The sequence below is a fragment of the Lepeophtheirus salmonis genome, chromosome 14 (genome assembly GCF_016086655.4).
Source record: "Lepeophtheirus salmonis chromosome 14, UVic_Lsal_1.4, whole genome shotgun sequence".
Lineage (NCBI taxonomy): Eukaryota > Metazoa > Arthropoda > Copepoda > Siphonostomatoida > Caligidae > Lepeophtheirus > Lepeophtheirus salmonis.
The window spans coordinates 22,749,409-22,773,792 of NC_052144.2; the positions used below are offsets into that span (position 1 = coordinate 22,749,409).

Here is a 24,384-nt window from a genome sequence, read left to right on the forward strand (position 1 = left end):
ATTGCACATAGTCCCTAATCAAAGTGACGAAACGTATTTGTTAGCTTAAATAGATTCCTCGTCTTACAGATATCTTTTTCCCACACAAGATGTAACTTTTTATCATACTACCGATGACGTCACTATATCATTTTCTGTCATTTTACTTCATGACGAATGCAGCTTTTTCTTCTCTTAGCCGAATTTTTTTCTTTTGGGTAATAGAGTAATATTCAAATATACTAGACGTTCGAAAAAAATTGTGTCGTTAAGACGTCATAATATTGGACTAATACATCCCTGGCTTCTGATTTCTGGGGAATAAAATTTGTGAGCCAATCATTTTTTGTACAAATAGTATAACTAATAAATAACTAGTAATCCTCTATTTCAAGAAGGATCGATTTCGTTTCGGATATCCTATACATTTGAGGTTGTTCATTTAATTACATTCATTCCCATTTCCCAATGAATTTTGAAGAGTAATGCGTCTTTTGTTTTCTCATGAAATTTATCATCACCAGTTCAATAAGGAAATGATGTGAGATAAATTATGATTGATTTTATGTTCCCATTTGATTGGAATTAGTTTCCCTTATCATAACTTCCTCCAACTTATTATCTAATTCTGTTTCGATAGTTGATATAATTTCTACATTATACCGACAAGATAGAGCAGCAAAACGTGGACTTGAGAGATTGATTTAGAATTACATCAATAATTTGATATTTTCAATAATAGGCAAAAAGATAATGTTAAAAAAACATGTAGACAAGGTTTTGCAAAACGTTTTTCACTCCTAAACACTCTAATATACCTTCATTATCAATCGCAGCCTTTACACGTCGGCAGAAGGCCATGCACGAGTTGATGTCAAACTTATTTGACAAGTTGTTCCATGCAACCACGATGGCGAACTTCAATGAGCCCACATTTGGTTGTGAGGTCCTGCTGGTTTCCTCCTCCAAAGTGCCCTATATAGAAAAGTCCAGTGGGTTCAAATCTGATGAGGAAGGGACATATCTCTTTGGGCCAAAATCGAGTCATGTTATCTACACATAACTTTTTTCAATTTTGGTGTACGTGTGAGGAAGGCGCCGTGCTGAGTCCACACGTAGATACCCTCCGGGATAATTGGTCTTCAGTCATGGCAAGATGGTGTACCTAAGCAACTTATAGTAGGCTTCCTGGCCGATTTTCTGTCCAGTCTTGAAAAATAGCGGAGTCATCTTCTTTCCATCAGCGACCACAACGGTGAAGAACATTGTTTGGGCCAGAATTTCGGTGTGGTAAACCCCCTTGGACTTTTTTTTTTTTGGCAAGCCAGTGGTCTTTCTGGGGGTTGTGGAATTGATAAACTGTGGAAATATTCTTGCCCCAGAAAATTTTAACAATTGAACCACACCATTTGTCTTGATTCATGTGAGGATTTTCTTACACCTTTCGAGCCACTTGGCTTTCATGCACTCTGTTGGAAGGTGGAGTGGGGCCCTTGTGAAAGAAACAAATCCCAAGTTGTGCTTTATAGACCTCATGATAGTCCTAGGAGCCACAGAGAAGTCGTTGGTGAGGCAATCCATCGACTTAGTGGGACCCTCCTTTATATTATTCTCCAAACTTAACAAGAACTTCTTATCCCTCTTTAAATTATAAACTCAAATTCCTAACATTTATTTTCCAACTTAAAAACCAGGCCCCTAGAACACTTAATAATATCCGTAATCTTCATCATCAACTCCAGTATCTAGAAAATCTGAGATGTGCTGCCTTTTTGCTTGTTGCTTGCTCATGATGATGAAATGAAAAATGATTAGTAAAGTTTTTGGTGTATAAAATGGACGCCGGAAAAGGAATATCAAAAATAAATCACTAAACCTTTTCATATTAATGAGAAAATAAATATTAATTAACAGTCCACGTTTGCTGCCCTACCCTTTATATACAGTTATACACACTGGTTATCAATGCCTTCCTCATCAACAGAATTATTTAATTAGGATTACCAAGAGGTTTTGAATAATGATCAGACAGTATTTAAAAGTCTCAGTGCCTGTTTCAACATAAGTGGCCTGTGGCACAAGCTCCCAGTCCTCTCCTAAAAACGGCATTGAAGAAACTCAGGTATTAACATAACAGGGACTGTGAAACAAGAACAGCCAGGTGACCCATGGGCACTCAGTTTTTAATATTATTATTTAGATAGGATGTCCATATTTATATTTTTTTTTTTTTAAACCTGATGCAATTTTAGTTTCGGGGAAGAGACGGTAAATGTTTTGAAATTAGTAATATTTAAGGTAAAAATACAATTACATTTTTATTAAGAAAATATACTTAAAACTTAATCTTTCTTAATATTTAAATTGACTTATTTTATTAGTATCATGCTCCATAACAAGAAACTTTTAAAATATTGTCAACTCTTTTTTAGAAGGAACACGGATCGAGATAGAGTGGTTATGCTTCTTTTGGCAAAAAAGAGCATTTCTATAGGTGGTAGGCGAAGGAGTTTCTGGGTCTGATCCATCTTCCAAAATCACAGAGCTCAAGGAGATTTTCATAATCTTCTCCAATAAATAATAGTGTGAGATCCTGAGGTTCATTTTCGGTATCTTAGGATGTCAAAAGATCGTTTTGACTCTATTCTCTCATTGGTATATTAATTCAATATATAGGTCAGGATTCAATGTTTGTTCCAGGTAGGCTTTCTTCTTTTTCTAAGGAAATTTTAACCTCATCAAGTAGTCCTATATTAGTAACTAAAAGGCTAGCCTTGACCTTAAGATAAGGTTGATAATTTTGGTAAGGATAAAAAAGCATGCGAAAAGAAGGGAATAAATACTTATTACATCATTGATGAAATAACAAACATCTTCCTCCATCAAGAACGTTATCAATTCCCGCCTTATTATTCAATAGTAACATAATATTAAATACTGATAGTCGATAGAGAACTGAATAAAATGCCTAAAATAACGTCGCTTTCTGTCTGGATTTCTGGGGATGGAGGCCCAGGAATTTGGAAATACTTACCGGACGAGAAACAGATATCACAGATGAAAATCTCATCGGTAGAAATATATCTATCTTGTGCACAATTGTATATAGCAACTTCCACATGAAGAAAAAGGGGTGATTATCTTTTTGATTAAACTCCACGTCTGCCATGTGTTTTGCAACCTTAAGTTATGACGTATTTAACTGAATTCCGATGTCAAACCAAGAAAATATTATTTGGATCAATCTATTATTTCAATATTCTGTATTTATAATTTATTGGTATTATTAGTTATATGATTCTAATTGTTTAATTTTGTATATTTAACATAAATGTATGATGGTTTATTTTTTAGTATGTGGATTATATTTAATTTAAGCCTTCTTTTTTAAACTTGAAACTTCAAATATATTTGGGAATACTCTACTTTGTCGTTTCATTAGTTATTATTCTGAGAGTATGATTAATTGAACGTCTAAGTCAACTATTCATAGTATATCTTCATTATACATTTTGCTAATAAATACTTTCGTCATACCCTCAAAAATTATAATAAAACAGGCAGCTGATAATCATATTAGTATTTTAAACAATGATACCATAAGTCTACCCCCTCTTCTCCTTGTACGTGTTTTTCTCTCCATAGAATTATCAACTTTGGATATTTAGCATCTGGAAGTTCACAAGTTTGAAAAAACTCTAATCTCAGTGTACTTATATTAATAAAGTTTCTTCCGTATTTCAAACAATCGTATGCATCTAGTATAAAAGTATATTAACATAGTTATAAAATGTTAGATAAGTAATAAAAATATTTTGTTTTCTTTCAATCAGGTCGAAGGAAATGATTTAACCTAGCCTTATTTGTTATTGAATCTAAAGATATCACTTGTGGATATCATGGACAAATTTAGTGATTTTTGAAGCGTTTTCAACACAACGAATGACTTAGTATCTGAGAAATAAAAAATGTCGTTAATCTTAGTTAACATTTGAGGTTGCGTGAAATAAATAAAAAAGAGTTCCGTTTTAACTTTGTCTACGTGCGCAAATTGTTAACTCCACTACGCGTATTAAAATTTCTCTTAATGAAGCTTCGCGACGCCCCTTCTTATCTTGTATTTTGTAAACAACCTGTTTTGTTATTAAGGCTATAGGTGGTTGCCAGTTCGAACATGTTCAACCGTTCCTACTAATTTATTAATTAGCCGAAGTTAAAGTTAGATGAAACCAGAAGGAGTTCTGAACAAGCGAAAAACAACTAAATGAGAAGTAAACTCTTAGCGCTTCTTATAAACACAGTTTGAAGATATAATTGATATAATCAAATGAAAATAATCAATAAAAACCGAAGATTTCGATATTGTGATCTGAATAATCAAATTAATATTTGAATAAATACGAAGGAGTTGTATCGATGGTCAGAACCTTCACAATTGTTGGGTTTTTAGGAAAACATAATATTTTGATGATTTATTCTTGGAAAATTATTTTTTTTTACAAAGAGGCGTTACTCTAGTCTTGAGCTAAATGTAAGCATTAAAATCTCAAGTTCGAGTCAAGTTCAAAGTTATAAAAAAACTTGTGTCGACTCGAGTCCTCACGTCTGTTCATAACTCATTAGTTGAAAAAGATATATTTGTGTCCTGGAAGTATTCTTTACAAAATAACACAGAAGAATGATTCATTTCAATGTGTTTGTAATTTGGAGTCAATGTATGTTTCCATATCAGGTTACATTTGGATTAGAAATACACGTCATGTAACATCCTCTACCCACTAATTATTTAACTTTAGAAAATATTTCAATGTTTTTAATCCATCATTTTGTTCTTTAAAATCTTGATGTCTAAGGCTTTTACTTTTTATTTATTGCATTATTCCTAAACTAGGTCTAGTGTGAATAAGACTACATGAAAGTAAATATTTACTTAGGTACATAATATATAATCATTTAGTAAAATGTAACACTTAATTCATTAAAGGTCAGTTCAGCACGTACATACCTTTTTTTTTTAGAATCTCAGTCTTTCATGTTAAAAGGAAATAAGAAAAATTAATTGGTAGTCAGACCATTCTTCTCAACCAAGAAATACATACTCTTTACGTAAAACAATGCAATGTTTTTCCCCTTCTTTTTTTTTGACCAACTACAGGGGATTTTTCTTTTTTTCGTTTTACATATTAAATGCGAATGCCTGTGTGTGAGTGGGTGGGTGTGTTTGTCTGGCAATCACACCCAAAACAGTGAATGGATTTTGCTGAAACTTTTTATGTAGGTTTTTAAGGCTCCGAAAACGGTTCTGGTAACTTTTTTTATATACCTTTAAGGCCATGGCGGCTTTAAAATAGCATTTTTCTATACACTATTTTTTCACTAATAACAAATTAAGTAAAAGTAATACAATAATGTTTATTTATAATTAATCTGTGTAACTCCATCTGACCAATGAAAGGAACATCAAAAAAAGAAGAAATAGTCGTTCCAAGAGAGAAAAAATTAATAATAATAAATAAAACAATTTTGTATGGAAAAGTAATTTCATATTTATTTCCTCTATCACTGGGTAAGAGTGAATATATTGGTACACTAGTTTCGGATGGGTCTAAAAAGAATAATGTCCTGTTTTGACTAATTTTGTAGTCCTTATCGCTCGTTTATGCTAACTACAACATAAAGTTTTACCATAACCTATTTGAAAGAGACGATTTACGTTGAGTTAAAAGAAGGATATGTGTAGTTAGAACTTATACTACTCATACTAGCTAGGAGGGAAGAAAATAAAAAGATAGTTAGGACAGAAGGACAAACTAATCCGTCCTAGCGACTGAGGAATGGTGAAAAAAATGCTATCAAGAGGGGGGAAGGCTGACTAGAAATGCAGTTGATCGATCCAACACTGTCCACCATTTTGAATTTTAGGTCCACAGTAACAAACCACGGTCTGGATCAAATATCGAGTTACATTGAACTAGTTTCCTAAATGGCTAAAGAAAAATGACAAGCTTAAGCTTTACAGTCTAATAAATCCTTACTTTCAAACATTTTCTGAGAGTATTAACCTGTGAACAATTTAAATGTACATCCATGATTCACACTATATTCGTTGTTCAGTGCATTTAAATCTCGTTAGTTTTAATTGCTTTTATGGTTCAATTGATATATAGTGGAGAATGTTATTGATTTTCCATTTCGTTATGTATGTATTTGTATTTGAAGAAAAGGAAAGGAAAAAAGTAGGACTCTATCTTGTTGTCTTTGTGAAACATAACAAAAATATTATGTACTTCAATCGGAATTAAAGACACAGTTATTTTAAACAAAGGAAAGAGAAATCTTGATCCAGTATAATTTCCATTCCCTTATTCGTGAGTATGGTTTTATTATTTAAAAATTTGCAAATTATGTGACCTAATTTTTTAAATGGGTTTGTTCAATCCAAAAGTCCAAACAAAATTGGCCTCTTTTTTCCAGACATTTTCTCTTTTTACATCCTGTCTGGACCATCTGGGGACTTACTTTATACATTGAAGAAATATGAATGGTTTTATAGGTTAAGCAGTTCCGTGAACATACATCTCTCTTCTCTAACTAAAAATATTGTCGTCAAATTTGTGGAAAAGACGTCGTTTTAATCGTTTCTTACAAATACAATTTAAAAATTAATAGATAAGTATTTTCTTTTTGTTTAAAAAAAGGCATTCAAAATAAATGGCATTACAATCAAATCGGTGCTTGCGTGCCGCGGTGATTTTGTTGTAATTAAGCTTTCTGAACGTGTCTCTTTTTTTGTCATTAAAAACTTTTTTGTGTGAACAAACTTTACTGAAGTTTTGAGCATCGTGGCGACAGTTGCTCCAGATATAAAGAAGATTGAATTCATAGATGAGTTACGGTGTTGCACCGTGACAAAGATTTTTGTCTATAAGAATAGGGATATTACAAATCTTGTAGGTGTCAAATTTTACTGGCGTTCCATTTTTGGGTCCATCAACAAGACTAAAGATCATTTGCATGTCTTAAATTGGTCGTTCAAGTGGCGGAGTTAGCACTGCTAAGACTTCATTGGGAAGGAAATATAGCTGTCCAGATCTTAATCCGAGGGATTATTTTTTCTAGGGCTACGTTGAATCAAAAACAAATCAACCCTATCATGCCAAAATGGACACTCTGATTGCCACCAATTAATGCCCATACATCCCAAAAAACGCCTGCTCCTACTTACGCGGCTAGATTTAGGCATTTGTGACAATTTTAAGAATTTTGAAAATACGCCAATTTGATTTTAACACCCTGTGTATGACTTTTTTTTTTAAACGTAACGTCATAATTACCAAAGTTTTCCAAAAAGTCCAACACAAAGAAAATATTAGTAACGGTCCTTAGGTAATTTCGATGATGAATTGAAGCACCTCGGAGTCCTTACGATCCTTGACTAATATTGCAATCTTGAGATATAAATTAACCGGGAATAACTTATTGGACAAAACAGCTCCATTATATTCCTTTCCAAGACGGAATTGAAGTTATGGAAAAGATCTTCAGGATTTGTGTTCTCATTGATGATTTTTTAGTTTTTTCTCTCTATATTATTTACTGTACATTTATTGTCCCTCTCATTGAGAACGTGCCTTTTCTAATACAAATAAAAATTTATAAAACATTTTATTCTTTAACTTGACAAACTTTAAAATACCACCAGTTACCTCTAGAATGCAGACACTGATCTGAACCATATTGTTCACTTTGTTAAAAATCAAACTTTTGTAATCCTATTACAGAGTCAATGTATACAATTGAGTCGGATCTTATTAGGATACCAGAATGTGTATTATTTTATTTTTTTAATGACCTCCAAAATTAGGCTGAATATATATTAATTTATTTATTTATAAGGGATGACCAAGTAAGAAAATTGGAGAAAATAGATTATTCTCTCAAGTGTAATAGTTAATTTACTGACTATATTATGTAAATATTAATCTACCTATAATGATGTAATAACATATGTTTAATACATATTAGGGTCTGAAATATATGATAAAACTAAGTGTTAGAAGCCAAGAATATTTTTTTGATAGACAATACCGTTTAAACCCTCATATTTGTTGGTCGTCCCATTTTGACATCTAAATACACAAAAACAGTTCACTATTTTCCACAATAATAATCAAAAATTGGGTTTTTATTTTTATAAGAATTGCCCCAAAAATTCCTGAAATCAACAGTGCTGACGTCATATGAAAACGCTCTATGTCAAGTTTAACTCCAAGCCACGTTAAAAAATATTGAATGAATAGCTGTAAAAAAAGTCCCAAAATATGGAAATATTTCATTAATGATCTATATAATCAGGGGGAAATAAGGAATGTAATCTTTTGGGGTATAATTTTCCAAAATCATTGAATTTCTTTTAAGAAATTCAATAACAATGATGCAAATTTAATAGAATTAGGATGCTAATTAATAACTTAATTTGAAAAATACGTTAAATTAAAAGATTTAGATTTAAAAAAATATCCCAAGTCCATTATATATTCATTCTTCGTATGACTAACTCATGAATCGTAAAAATATATATAAACAGCTGTTTATATTAGCGTTGGATTCGATTCAAAATTTTCGAGTTTGTTAAAGTTCGAGTTTTTGAGAATTTTCACATAGCATGATTTATTCGTTTATTCTTTGTAATACATGATCAAGTCTTCTTTAATAAGAAAAGAACGTGTATAGTAGTTTTTACTGTCATTTTGAGTAGTGATACACATAGTTAGAGTTGACATGTTTATAATAAAAAACTACTTTTACAAATTGGAAAAAACAGTTGTTGCGTATGCTTCTTTTTCTTTTTTGTTCATTATTGTGGTGTTAAATTCTCTCTCTGAAGTAAACATTCACTTTTTTCTTTGATTTAAATTGTTTTAAAAATCCATAATAAAATAAATATGTCTCAATTTTAATAATATAGTATAATATTTTCTTTCCAATAATGTGAATTTAGAGGGTTCCCCCCTTTATAGCAGTAATTCATTTTTGCCCTCAAAAATAATTTAACAGGCAGCTGATATTAATATCGGTCTTAATTCAGTAATACCATAGGTCTCTTTCCGTCTTTCTCACGCTCTTACAAATATCCAATCTCCACTCATATGCAAAGGAGGGATCTGTGTATAGAGAAAAAAAACTAAGTTTACCAATTCATATTACAGGCAGCTGATGATGGTCTTAATTAAGTAATACCATATGCCTTGCCTTGCTCATACACAAATCTTATACCTACATATAGGAGTGGGGGAGTAGATTGGTTTTTTTACGGGGGGGGGGCATTCGAATTTCATTGATAACTTTTTTACAAAATATATTTTTGGGAAGCTCTTATTTAATATTTTTTTAGTCACATAATGTTTTTTTAAGAATCACTTTTTTTTTTTTTTTTTTTTTTTTTTTTTTTTTTTTGAAAAAGTGCAAGCCTCCTTATAACATGAACGCGAATGTTAAGACTCAAAACTTCACTTGGACTCGAGAGTCATTTCAATAGTTACGCTCTATATATAAAGTAAATTCAAAGTATCTTTAATTTTATGTTGCCTTGAACTGGACTCAATTAAAATATTCAAGAAATTGACTTGGAATTGTGTGCAGATTTGAAACTAGACTTAGACTTGCAGAATAAGGAACTTTTCCCGCCTCTTCAGAATGTTACGAGTTTAGATTACAACCCAAAAAATATTTGAGTACTTTTTAGAAAACTAACAGCTATCTCTAAAGTCGAGTTTTTTCTTCTTTTTTTTTAGTTTGAGTACTATTCGACTCCAACACAAGTTTCTATGTTATTATTATTTTTATATTTTTTCAAATATAAATTCATGATTACTCGGTTGTAACAAAAAAACCAAGATTTTTGTTTCCATGTTAATCTTCAGTCATATTACAACAAATTCTTTTTAAAAGTCACGTAACAAATATTTCCGCTTCATTTTCATTACTCACGGTTTTTTCGTTTCTTCTTCTATGAAGTTTTTTTTTTTTTTTTTTTTGCGCATTCAAGACTTAAATCTTTTAATGTTTATCATGAAGGGATGTTATTGTAAGCCCATAGCTACTTTAAAAGTATGATGAACATCTCGTCATGTAATGAATGATATCATTAATTGTTATAGTTATCTCTATTGTTTCTTTAAACACATGTTGTCTCAGAAATTATATGAAGATTTTCTCATCAGAATTCATATAAATGGTTTTTGTTTTTTTGAAGATGTAAAATATGGTTCAACATTTTTGTGTTTCTGTTACTCTAGTTTTGTTATTGGAGGGGGGTCTGATTGGAGTTACTATAGATAACTCACCATTAATAAGCCGATAAATACTATTACTGACAGAAATATTGGGAGGACAGCCCCCCTTTTGATTACGACCCTGCACTTCATAGCCTGGTTTATTAATTTTTGTGACCGGAGTGAGGATACTTGTTACGGAGGAGACATGTTACACTGCCAATAACTTTAAAATGTAAATTTATCTAACCACTCTGTTTTTATACAATTGAATGTATTCCTTTGTTTATCAAATCAACACGAAACCTGGGTTGCCTAATGCTTACAGTTATAGAGAATTCTGACATTTAAATTTTTGACAAAAAGTAAACATTTTAGGTAAGTGTTTGTTGGGATATATTTATATTAAAAAACATGAGATTTTTATTTTATTTTATTAAATGTCTAGGTCTAGCATGTTATTCATTTAATTAACATGCTCGTAATATATTATTAGTTTCAATATTCAGTTCACATAATTTATTCTGATTCCAACACTATGGAGGATAATTGTTTCACCCCATTTTTATTATATATATATATATATATACAAATATATTATATTTAATTATGTTTTTTGTTAGTAATTTCATTTTCTACTTTAATTATCAATCACGGTAAATAGTAAAAAAAAAATATTTTTTAATTTTATTATTAACTATGCTCTATTTCTGTAAATGTTTTATTTGTTTATCTTATATATGTAATTATAAGTATTTGCTTTATGCTGACAAGCTATAATAAAAAGTAAAATAAATGCTTGAATATAACAAATGGCAGTTTTTACATGTTTCCTCCTGTTGTAACATGTCTAATTATACCCTGTACCATGTCTCCTCCTGTTGTAACATGTCTAATCATACCCTGTACCATGTCTCCTCCTAGCTTGTATCATGTCTCCTCCTGGTGTATCAAGTATCCTACTTTTGGTTAGTTTCGAAAACACCAATAAATGGCTATTAATTATTGTACTACATCAAAAATACTTTTAAATTATTGGTCTTAGTTAACTAACTATGTCTTTTTACCCGAGCGATTGTGAAACTTATGATAGTTTTTAAAAAAAAATGATTTTTTGTAACATGTATCCTCACTCTTCCCTAAATACAATTCCTATCTTTCCATTCCTTTTAATTGCATTCCCCACAAAATTCATTCCCGGAAATTGTCGAGGGATTCAATCCAGAACAAAACTTAAAACAGGTGGGAGTATATGATCCTGGAGAAGGAAATGAGTTGGGGCCTCACAAACTTACTTATTATTTATCACTTATATAGATTTAAATTGTGAGCAGAGAAGAAGAGGATAGATTAAAGTCGAAATGAGGGAAGAGCAATGAAGATCTAATTATATCTCTCAAGATATGAATAATATGCTCTGATCAGGATTATATCCCCCCCGGATGAATATTTTAATGGCTGCCAAATGAGGGGGAAAATAAATCCAAAAAGTAAGATTGGAAAGAAGGGGTCATTTAAAAAAAAAGGTACACGCACATTAATCTTTTACCCGGTGCTGCTCACGTTAAAACTATCCTTTTGCCTAGGTCAGAAATTTCCCTAACAAAGGCCTAATTTTTTATAGACTTTTGTAAATTTAAATATTACACAATAATTTCATTAATTTCTAAAAATTGTGTCACTCTTCCACTGCTCACCACCAATGTTGAGTAGGCAACGTCACCAAAAGGATGCAATGTACCGAGCCTCTTAACATGGGAGGTCCTGAATGGATTAATTGATATTATTTAAACAATTGGAGAATCACTTTTCCTCCTCAGCTTCAAATGAATTAGGAAGTCGTTATATGTATTATTACCTCTATCCAGAGCAAAAAAATGTTTCTTTTAAAATAAAAAAATTTAATTTTACATTAGCAATTTCCTTTCTCAAGAAAGGTCGGAAACCTTGTGTGTGTATGTAAGAAGAAATTCTACCTTTTAACATTCGCAATAGGCATTGTTTCACAATCTAGCAACATTTTTTTGATTGTATTCAATTAAGAAATTTTTTAACTCAGCTCAGGTTGGTCAAAAATCTTTATAGATCTGTGGTTCACAATATTTTATTATCAATCTCCTTCCAGGACTATCAGTACCCAATAAAATAAAATGAGAAAATGTATCTTGGGAAAGGTTTTCCGAGATCATTCTAAGAAAAGAGATGGTAAACACCTTTTGACTCGCAGTATAGTTAGGGATGGTATTCTTGTTAGTTAAAGATTATAGCGTTATTCTCTTTACACTGTACAAATGTCATATTCCTAACAATATCATGAGTCAAAAGTTGTTTAATCATCTCTTTTCTTAGAATTATCTAATATGTCATAAGTATTATCTCGAAATCAAAAAATGTTGTTTTTTTTTCGATTTCGAGATAATATTACATTTTTTTATCTCATTATTATTACAAACGTCTTGTCTCTTTTTTCCTTGGAGCAACAGTAGGTACGGTAACATATTTGACTTGTTGAAAAATCTTTATACATATATAATTTTATGTTTTTGTAGTAGAGTATGAATAATTATTAATATAATAAATGGTTTAAAGTTTTTGGAAATTCTGCTTCATGAGTCGTAAAAGATCTAATCAATACTTATTCTGAAGATATTTAATAGTTTTTTAATTTAAATAACTGTTAACTGACATGATAATCCGACAAAATGAAGCTAAGATTAAAATTTAAACTCATAGCAACAATGTCTTATAGTGGTTTTGTCCTGTAAACATAAAACATAGAATGTTATATGAAGGAACAAGCAAGGCGGTAGCAAAATTGTCTTTTTTTTAACATATTTTAGATTTTTTAAGAAGCTATTTTCAAAAAAATAATACTAGTAACTTATTAATCTAAATATTTCATCAATTAATAATACATTTAAAAACCATTTCAATAACATTGCCGTAAATATCATTTCATCTTGTGTACTTCAATATAGTTTATAAAATACTGGAAGATAAATATATCCATACAATGTATTTGATTATAATTCTATCTTCACAGTATTTAAAAAAATTTTTTTTTTGAAAAGGCCTACATTGCAGTAGGTAGGGGAGACCGGGGAAAGTTTCAATAGGTCCGGTATTGTAACAGTCGTTTTCTCGAACATCAAAAAAGGAATATTAAAAGCTGATTATTGTGGAAAAAATCAATAATTTTTGCACATCTTTTCTTCAAGATTTGTGAGATTCAAGTTTAATTAGATATTGGAGGGAAATTGATTTTGAGGGATAAAAGTAATTGTTTTTTTTATAATCAATATTTTTGAAATAATTCAGTCCACTTTTAATTTTTTTTTACTTGTAACTGACACCAATTGAACTATTGATTATTTTGTCAACAGTTAATATAGTTCTATCAAATTTCAAAATTCGCCCTGTGAGGAGAAACTTTAAATAGTTCTAACAATATTATGTATGTATGGTGCGTTTAATTCAAGCTTGGGCATTTGACGAAAAAACGAACGGTGTTCACTATTTCTGTCCATTTTTTGAACGAATGAACGACGAACGGGAAAAAAATGAACGATGAACGGGGGAAAAATGTAAACGCCGTTCATTTTGGTATTTATTTTTTTATTGTCCATTTTTGACTATTTTTTCCGAAGATTACTACATCTTTTTTTCTTGATTATAGGTATAATTATAATTATTATCTTTGATGGTGGCTAAGATATAGTTTATATAGTCTTTTTTTTTTCTTCAATCGGTTGCTTCTTTAATTGCAGCATTCACTGGAAAACAAGTCATCTCAAAATAGCCTTCAAAATCACAAATAAGTTATAATAGGTCAAATAAAAGATATAATGGACGTTAAAGTATTTATTTATTTAGTATGTTATTAAGTTTTTATCCAATCTGTCTATGTGAAGCACATTAATTTTTTCCCGACATTAGCACCTTCAATCTTTATTACTGAGCAATATGAAAGTATGTACTTTGTCTTAATTTTTAACATTTCCTTTTTTTCCCCAATGTTTATCATTAATTGTTTGGAGAGCGTGGGAAGATATTCATATACTCGAATTTCATATTATACAATTCAATTGCAGGTATTTCATAATATCAACTTTTGCACAATACTGTACTCTGTAATTCAGGAAAATTTAATGTTTCTTGATGTTTAAGAAAGTTGTATTGTTTTATTGAATTATCACATTTTATTAGATAACAGATTTTGGTGTAGGATATTGCAGTCTACGAATAACTTATCACGCTCTCCTGACAATAAATGAGAATTATTGAAAAAAAAGAAAGGTCAAAAATAAAGACAAACTACTTTCATATTGTGCAGTAATACAGATTAAATGTGTTAATGTCAGGTTAAAATTAGTATACGTCTTATTAACAAATTAAGTGGAAACTTTACAAAATATTAGATAAAAAAATGTTTTTAAGTCCATTATAATTTATATTTGATCCATTACTCCTCATTTGTAATTTTGAAGGGTATCTTGAGATGACTTATTTCCCAGCAAATGATGTAATTAAATGAACCAATGAATTGAGAAAAAAAATTAAACAGGTGAAATATTAAGAATTTATCTACATTAAAAATAAATAACATGAATTTGATTTCCCCCATTTAAGTAATGAAAATCCAGCATTTCTATGGAGGTCCCTTCTATACTTCCGTGCACGTCTCTTACAAGTTTTTTTATCTCCGTAAATCAGCATTTTCTAACATACTTAATTAATTTGCTCTATTTCTGGGGAAGGTATTATATATAATTTACACTAATATATAGATTTTCATCGTGAACTCCAATCCAAGGTAAATAATTGTTTTGGAGCTTCAGTAAGCTCCAAAACACTATGAAATAGAACCGTCATACATTTGGGAGGTTGCCCAACAATAATTATTTAATAAACTTAGTGAAAGACGTATGTTTTTAAGGCCCAGTAGTATACTCAACTTGAGGAAAGGGCCTAGCAAGCCGTGGAGGATTCATTATGGCAATATTAAATTCAAATCATTTGTTTTAAACTATAATTCGCAATTGTGTGTATTTGAATAAATAATTATAGTCGATTTTATAGCTTTATCTTCGAGTTAGATCAATTTAGTCACTCATTTGTGGGCCTCAGGCAATGCCAGTATAAAAAAAGGCGAATGGATGACGTTTGACGCTTCTCCCTACTCTTGTTTCGTGTAATTAAACTTCATTTGTACAATATTGTTATCAATCATGCAATCGAACAGGGCCAATCCGATTCAATTTGTCGCCCTATGCAAAATATTAGCACATAATAAGTATATTCAATATTATTCTGTTACATAAAGCTGAATATATTAATTGCCTTAGACATTTATTATATTCTGGAAAAATATAAAGCCCTTAATAATTTAAAAATTTAACATCCATAGTGAATGCAAAGTATAAAATTGAACTATGTACAAAAAGAAAACTGTTGACAAGTATTACAAAATAAAAATATTACAATATTGTTGGTAAGCACTTATTATTTTCATACCAATAAATGAAGTTATGAACTTGTAAGAGCAGTAGATTCAGGTAAAATTACAGGCAAAAAAATGTAGACTGATTCGGGACTAATTTTATCTTCTTATACAGAAAGCAAATATTCATTGAGGTATGCTTTTGTGTTAAATTCATATTTTATTGGGTTTGTTCTTTGAACACAGTGGTTTTTGGTTGCAACTGATGCATGGTTCCTTTTGTGCACTAATAAAGTGAAGAAATCATATTTTATTTTTCCAATCACGAAGAGGTTCGGGATATGCACTGATAAAGCTTGCAAGCTCAGTAACCACTGCTTTAGAGAGTTGCATTATTCTCCTTTGCTTTGTTTGAGCAAAAACAAAATACAAATTTTGTAACTGTTCCCAATCCCCCCTATTTTTAAAAAATAGACTGTCTACATATATTGTTTTATTCTGTAGGTTCACGTAAAGAGACTCTTAGAGTCATATGAAATTTTAAATTATTATAAAAAGAATTACAGAAATATTTCTTTTATTTATTTGATATTTAGTTCGTAAAAATTCTTGATAATAATACTTATGTTGTTGGCATATGAAATATTAACTTTTTTGAATGACTACTAGTTTTTTTTACAGATTGTCATTTTTAAATTAAAATTGTAACACAAAAAAGTAATATTATGAATTATAGTAGAATGTGTATATATGAACCATGATTCTAAGATTACTCATTTTCTCCTTTCCTAGTTGTATTTACGTAAAATATGTAATTTGGTGAGGGTTATAAAATATGTATGTATGTAACCAAGGTGAGTCAGAAACATTGTTATTACTTTTTCTATTCAATGTATAGAATATCTATTAGTCATTCGTTCCTACTAAATATGACTTTGACCGAGTTATTCATTAAAATCTGAACAATCAAAAACTCAATAATCCATGAAGATTGAGTTAATTAAATTAATTCATATTTCAATATTATTATAATAGTATTAAAGAAAAAGGCATTTGTTACAAAAAAAGTCAACCAGATCTCTCTAGCTTATTTTCAACTCGAAAAAATGACACTTGAACGTGATCGACGAATTTCCATTCGCAAGTCCGAAACGTAGAAGAGGAAGAATAGCTCTGAAAAAAGGCCAAACTGGACCTAGATGAGTTAAAGAAAACAGCTCAGGGCAATCCTCTAAAGTCCATGAGGGTTCATGCAAGAGATGTCAGGGTTTCACACCAGACTGTCCAGAGTGTTATAGAAAAGTGGGTGGAAAGAACCTTTTGAGGGTGGAGAGGCCACTTTTGACACTAGCAATGAAAGAAACCCATCTTCCCCATTGCAAGATTCTTTTGAACTCTTTTTGATACTTTTAGCCCACCTACAGTACTAACGCCAACACCCTCGACTACACCTATTGGGTACATGTTGAGGGGAAGACATGTAGTGTCCGTCATCCAAACACTGAGGCCTTCAAAAACACTGTCAGCCAGCACAAGATACTATGACAGAGGACTAAATCCGAAGTGGGTGCCAAGCCTTCCTCCGCCCCCACCTGGAACCCATAATTTCCATTAAGGGCAGCTATATCAATGGTTAAGAGAGCTCAGACACACATATATTTATAGTTTTAATTTTGTTGAAATGCTATTGTTACTTAATGAATTATATCTTGTTGAAGTTTAACATTCAAAGTGTTCAGATTTTAATGTACCATTTGATCTGTAAATAATAATGTATAATTACTAGTAGGAGCCTGCTCGTTCCGTGACGTATGGGTTGGGGACGCATTTGGACACAAAATGGTGTTGGTCAAATAATTTAAAAATTCAAATAAAATATGTTATTCATAACTTATGTTTGTCTATTTGAATCGAATGTTAAAATGCCTAATTTATTCCAGAACAATAATTAATTAAAAAATCCTAGAAGAAAAATAAAATAAAAATGGTAGCCTCCTGGGTTTGATAAAAAAGGGTTATGTTCGTCAGAATTACTTTTAAACAGGTACTGTGTATGGCGATACTACCACAGTTATGCATGCATTGAAGACAACCCAACAAATTACAAAGATACCAAATAATCAGTAACAGTAAACAATCAAAAGATAGCTACGTAACAATCCTCTCAGTATGTAGTTTAACCAAATTTATGATAAATATTTTTTTGATTTTTTTGTTGATTTTTTTTAATCTCAAATCAAAAGTTATTAATATATGCACCAACTACATAACAACTTTAAAATTACTTTACCTCCAAATAATTTAGTATCCTGCGTAATATCCAATACTTCAAAATATTACCAAAGTTATATTTCAAATTAGTAATACAATGTCACTATTTGGCTTGATTGAACAGATTAAATTCTTATAAGTGTTCATTTGAATTGTAGCTATCCAAGACGAACTAACTCGTAAATAATTTATTTTTTTTATCACAAAAAAAAAGTTTATAATAATGACCTTTGTAAATTAACCCCATGTCAATAAACTAACCTACTCTTAACTTGCCTAAAGTAAATATCGCTTAATACATGCACCAACTACCTAACAACTTTAAAACATTACCTCCAAATAAATTAGTATCCTGGGTAATACCAAATGCTTTAATGGAATGATTATGGACCATAGATACTACAAAATATTACTAAAGTAATATGTCAAATTAGTTATACAATGTTACTATTTGGCTTTATTGAACAGATGAAATTATCATAAGTGTTTATTTGAATTACAGCAATCCAAGAAGAATTAACTGTTTAGTGCAATCTTCCCTTCATGTTACTACCTGAAAAATTATTGAACCGATTGAATTCTCATAAGTGTTCATTCAAGACGAATTAACTGGTTATTACAATCTCCCCTTCCTATCTGATTTTTATTAGTAGAATGAAGAATAAAACTGTTGCTAGGCAGAAAAAAACTAAAGAGGAGGAAGATTAAAAAGTTTATTTTCGTATATATAAGACTAGTATGAGCTTGCCCGTCCCACGGACGAATGTAAAAATTACATAATTCATTCCAGAAGAATAATCGAAACACCTCGAACCCCGAATATACTTATCAGTAAAACCAAAGTTAAAAATTTTGCGTGGTGGCCTCCTAGGTTTGATAAAAAAATTTTAAGTTCCATGATCACCCAAGATAAGAAGAAAAAGAGGACATGTTTTATATTTCTAATGATTTACTATGAATAGACAAGTTGGCCTTGTAAAAACTACGTACTCGTATGTGATAAATACTATAATCCAGTTGACCATAAATTTCTCACAAAATATCTGTGTTAAAATGATAACTATTCAAATAGAACGAATACAATGACCATATGACTGCAAATTTGAATTAGTTTAATTCCAAATTAAAGTCATTTCCTAGTCCACATGGTTATTAGTCTCGACAAATCGGATTCTATGAAGAAATAATAGTTCATGAATTGATTCAAGTATTATTAATCTGAACTCGAGAACACTATTAGATAGTAACGTCTCGGCGTCGACCCCAAAAAGTCAACACTAAGATCAAAGCCACTATAAACAGTACAAAAACTTTTTTTTCTAATCGACATCAAGATCATGTTTTTCTCTTAGTGTTGTTTTGGTGTCGAGTTAGATAGTCTTGACCACAGCACTACTTGAAATAACTTGAGACAACATTAACATTCTAAACAACACTTCTATCTATTATAATTATTTTATACCAGGGTCAAGAAAAGATTCAAGACTAAAATCAGCAATGAGTTTAAAAAAGAAGGATTAAATTAAATATAATCTACATACTAAAAAATAAACCATCATATATTTATGTTAAATATACAAAATTAAACAATTAGAATCATATAATCATAATAACAATGAATTATAAATACAGAATATTGAAATAATAGATTGATCCAAATAATATTTCTTGTTCTGACATGAATTCAGTTAAATATGTCGTAACTACAGGTCACAAAACACAAGCCAGACGTGGAGCTTAATCAAAAGGAGAATCACCCCTTTTTCTTCTTTGTTTAAGTTGCTGTATACAATTGTGCACAGCATAGATATATCTCTACCGATGAGATCTAAATAATTATTAATAATAAACTAAATGTCAAAATCATAAAATTAGACAATAAATATACTAATAAAAAAAATGTTATAATTAAATCCATCGTAAAGATTTAGTGCAAAAGCTAATTATGTAGTAATGTCCGCCAATATTACTCCTTATTAAGGGCATCAAAAAAAAACCCCCCTTATTTATGCTTGTGAAACAACATACTATTGTCATGAAGGATACGCACAATTGCTAATTATAATGCTACACCCATTGTAACTACCCCCGTTGTTGTGACCATTTAAGCAGTTGTTTTTGCCTTTTATGAGTTTTCTGAACACCATTTCTTAGCTATGGGCTTACCAACCATAGCTAATCCTTAAGTGATAAAAAAGTAATATTTATTGACTATATGAAAAACTAATTATCTCACCCCAGACTTTAAGTGAAGAAAATAGTGTCGGATAAACTAGTTGCGAACCATCCAAAGCTACTACTCCCGTTGTTGTGACCATTTCAGCACTTGTTTTTGCCATTTAATGAGTTATGTATCATAATTCTTGATAATTTTGGTTAAAATAGAATCATATTTTATGATTAGATAAATTTTTTGAACGTAGGATAATTAGCAATGGATAAGGTTATATTACAAGCAATAAGCATCTTTGTGAGATCAAGGTTAAAATCTGACTTGATGTATTCATCGTTAACTTGATTTTATAGATGAATATCCATACTCTTGTTATGAGATGAGGATAATGAGTGGCGTGTAATTCTAGACAGGGGACTAAAGGCACATTTATATCGACAAATCTGACAAGCCATCTGTTTCTCGCTCGGTAAGTATTTCCAAATTCCTGGGCCTCCATTTTCAGAAATCCAGACAGAAGGCGACGTTATTTTAGGCATTTTGTTCAGTTCTCTATCGACGATCAGCATCTAATATTATATTAATATTGAATAATAAAGGAGGGAATGATAATGTTCTTGATAGAAGAAGATGTATATAATTTAATCAATGATGCCATAAGTATGTTTTCTCTTCTCCTCGCACGCTTTTGTATTCTTACCAAAATTATCAACCTTATTCATTACAAACTATTCAACTCTAATTAGAAACTCAATACCATAGAATTGTTCCAACTTCTGCCAATATCTGTTATAGCTATTTTTTCATCTTAATTAACTATGATTAAAAAGAGATTACTTTCAGGGCGTCAGCATGATTTTTGTTTTATTTTGGTCGGGGGAAGGGGCTTTTTTGACAAATGTTTTTATAAAAAGCAAATTGGATAAAAACTTTTTTTTTTAATTTGAGAATTAAAATTATTTAGAAAATACTTGATTTGAACTATTTATCAAAAAAAGACAAATAAAAAATTAGAAATTTTCATGTTTAAAATTTTGAGACAATACCAATAACGATAAAAATTTCGAAATTTGGTGGATGCTACAGCATTTCCATTCCTCCCTGCAGACTCCCCTGCCTTCTGCAGTATCTCTGTGGATCTCAGGTTAAATACCTCTGGTCTATGGTTGTGTAGAGTTTGTATACTTGATACTATTAGCACTTGAGGTGTTAGTTACAAATCTGTAATTAGGTTTTTTCCTATAAAAACGTTTTATCAAATTTTTGAGAAGGAAATAGTACAAATACATACTTTTTATATTAAATATAGTTGAATATTTCCTGTTGTATCTCTAGTGATTAAAATCGTGTGTACTTAAGAAATGTTAAAAACAAAAAACAAAAATCAACATTGTTACACTGACAATTTGAAGAATGTTTTGGAAGATAGAAAAATAATTACGCATATGACGTTTAATTAGATCAGCTACAATCAGCTGTGACAAGGGAGGAAGGAGAAAAGGAAATAAACAAGGACATTTACTTAAATTACTCCCGTATCGATTCCTAATTCTACCCTGAGTCCAACAAGGACTCATTATTATAACTCCGCAACAAATCATCAAGGTTAAGGTGGGTTTACACTACGACGTAAAAAGAGGCAACGAGGCATGAGGCGTCCTGAGGGTTCATCAAACTTAGGACGCGAGTCTAAATTATTTTATTCTTTGATTTTTCCTATTTTGAATATCTCACCAAAGAGGAGAGGAGGTATCAATTATGAATTCATGATTTATTAATTGTTGCTATAATAAGATACAACGATCAATTATTGCCAGAGGTGGGAACTTGGACTAGAGTTGGGCTTGAGTCCATATTTTGAAGACGATCTCACAATCAAAGACTAGACTTCGCTTGGACTCCATAGCTAAGTCTTGTATATTAAAACTCAGGAAAATTCTTAACACTATGGTGGACCCTATATTATAGAAATGGGCTTGAAATGAGCTTGAATTACATGCGAAGAGTCGATCAAAATATTCAAGGACATGATTTGAGATTCGAGATGAACTTGCAGTATAATCACTTTTACCTACTCTCATTAACGCTGTGTAGTAAGCTGCAGGAGTGGAATAGACACTCCGAAATCTTTGAAGGCTAGAATTCAAGTGTGGACTCATTACATTTTTGAATAAGGACTTTGAAGACGACCTATTGGATAACAAATCCTGCCATTCTACATATCACATTTTGAAGGTAAATCCCTATTAAAATGGAGCAACTAATAAATATATAGTTCCATCAATCTTTGTACCCGAAACCCACTTCTTAATCTTGCTAAAGGTGAAATACGAACTGAATTTATAAATATAATTTCTGAAGCAAAACACAGTAAATAATTGGAATGATTATATACACAAATTGACGCGTTTCACTCCTTTAATCAATTCAACAATTTGTCAGATATCAAATTAAGATTTTTTTTAGAGCAAGAGTTTACTTTTTATCCTTATCAAAATCATAAAAAGCTTCCAGTGTCAATGTTTGTGCATATTGTGAGGTCGAATAAAGTTAAGCTTATTATGCAAATCATAAGGTAATAGCTTATCTGAAAGGCAGAAAGACTAATGTGGAACTAAAAAAGATGATTACGAAAATTGAAAAATTTATTTCCACCAATAAGTTAAAATTTGCAAATTTTGCAATCTTCACTATCAATAAGAATAAAATACTAATATATGCCATGGACCTTGTGTTTAAGTGCTATGTGGATATTAAAATCATATGATGATTTTTAAATTGATTGAATTAATAGCTTACAAAACGTCTAATTTCATAGTTAAAAGCTATGGCCCCTCTTCTAATGTGCAAGAGACATAGTGATCCTGGAGCAAATAGAAGAGTGAATAAACTGTCAAATGTATCATAACATCATATTGGATATTGATTCGTTGTGCCTTAGAATTTCATGCTACTTAATCATATATTGTGTTATTCTTATGATCGAATATATATTAAAGAAATTGAACAGGGCAGAAGTCATGCGAGTAATGTTCCTGCAATAGGAACTTAATTAATGTAATATACCTACTACTACTATTCCATCTTCTCGGCTCCAACTGTAGAGAGGCGTATGTGATTGAAAACAAGTGATCAGTCCCTACTTATATTAGTCCAAGACTCAATCATAGAGATAAAAAATAAAGAGTGCTTACTTGAGGAAAAAATTGAAGGGAGAGACAGCTGATGAATACAAACAATAAAACATTCAAGTATTATACGTATAAATAGTAAATAGCAATTTCGTCGTATTTAATAATGTGATTTTAGGGGCCTAATGGATACTGAGGGTACTCAACATTGTTCAAATTTTCCTCTTTTTTCTTATCAAAATGGGAAGTATAAATATGAAATCTGGAAAATGCGAAATAGTTCATCGTTATAATAATTTATCAATCTCAATTTTTACTCTTAGGAAGGAGTATGATCTCTAATGGAATCTCCACGATTGGTGTTTAAATTCGCCTTGAATCGCATGAAGCCTATAATAACATTATGATGAACATTTTCATAATTGATTTTTTCTCACAAATTCCTATTATTCTCATTTGTTCTCGTAAATACCTATTTTAATAAAAATTGTTTTAGAATATCTAAGACAAATGAACATGTAATCAATGAAGTATCATTTATTCTACAAAATATTCAATAATAATAAATGTAAGTCTTTCACCCTATTATTGATATTTTTTCAAATTATTTATTCATAAACTGAATAAGATATGGCAACTATCAACTATAACTAGTATCTTGATTTCAGGATGTCTCTTTTTGCTTTTTTTTCCACCCCCAAGGATTCCATAGTACTAGGTAGGGCATGTGTATGAGTAATGGCTATATTTATAGTTGGCCTTTTTTCAATCATGTCATCAGAACTCATTTTTTTAGTACTGTCTTCTTCATAAGTTTTTCGCTTTAAGATTCGTCGATGGGACTCCAATTTTTTTAAGTGATACGTACTTGATTATAGGTTGTGCTCTGAATTTTAAAACCTTCTTGTATCAACGCAACCTTCCTTTCATACGAAAAGAAACCGAAAAAAAGGGCCAAAATCAGTTTTTAGTTAATCAATTCTTCCCAACTATTATTCAATACTTTTTGATAAATTATTAACAGCTCAACAAGAGGGTATTCCCATTATATTCCAACAAATGTAATGTACTCATGGTTGAATTATGTGAAAAATATTTAAAATGGCATATATGCAG

The 24,384-nt window shown here is 30.6% G+C and overlaps 2 long non-coding RNA genes across 2 annotated transcripts in view; one reads left to right on the forward strand and one right to left on the reverse strand.

Annotated features, from left to right (window-relative positions):
- Nucleotides 1-2,201: 2,201 nt before the first annotated feature.
- Nucleotides 2,202-24,384, reverse strand: part of LOC121129107 (uncharacterized) — a 229,063-nt gene continuing 206,880 nt past the window's right edge. Inside the window, exon 4 of the long non-coding RNA XR_011783645.1 lies at nucleotides 2,202-2,216. This is a non-coding gene — a long non-coding RNA (uncharacterized lncRNA). The remainder of the gene's footprint in view (nucleotides 2,217-24,384) is intronic.
- Nucleotides 16,668-23,790, forward strand: LOC121129954 (uncharacterized). The gene is made up of 2 exons (XR_005868578.2): nucleotides 16,668-23,388; nucleotides 23,447-23,790. It is a non-coding gene; the product is annotated as an uncharacterized lncRNA (long non-coding RNA).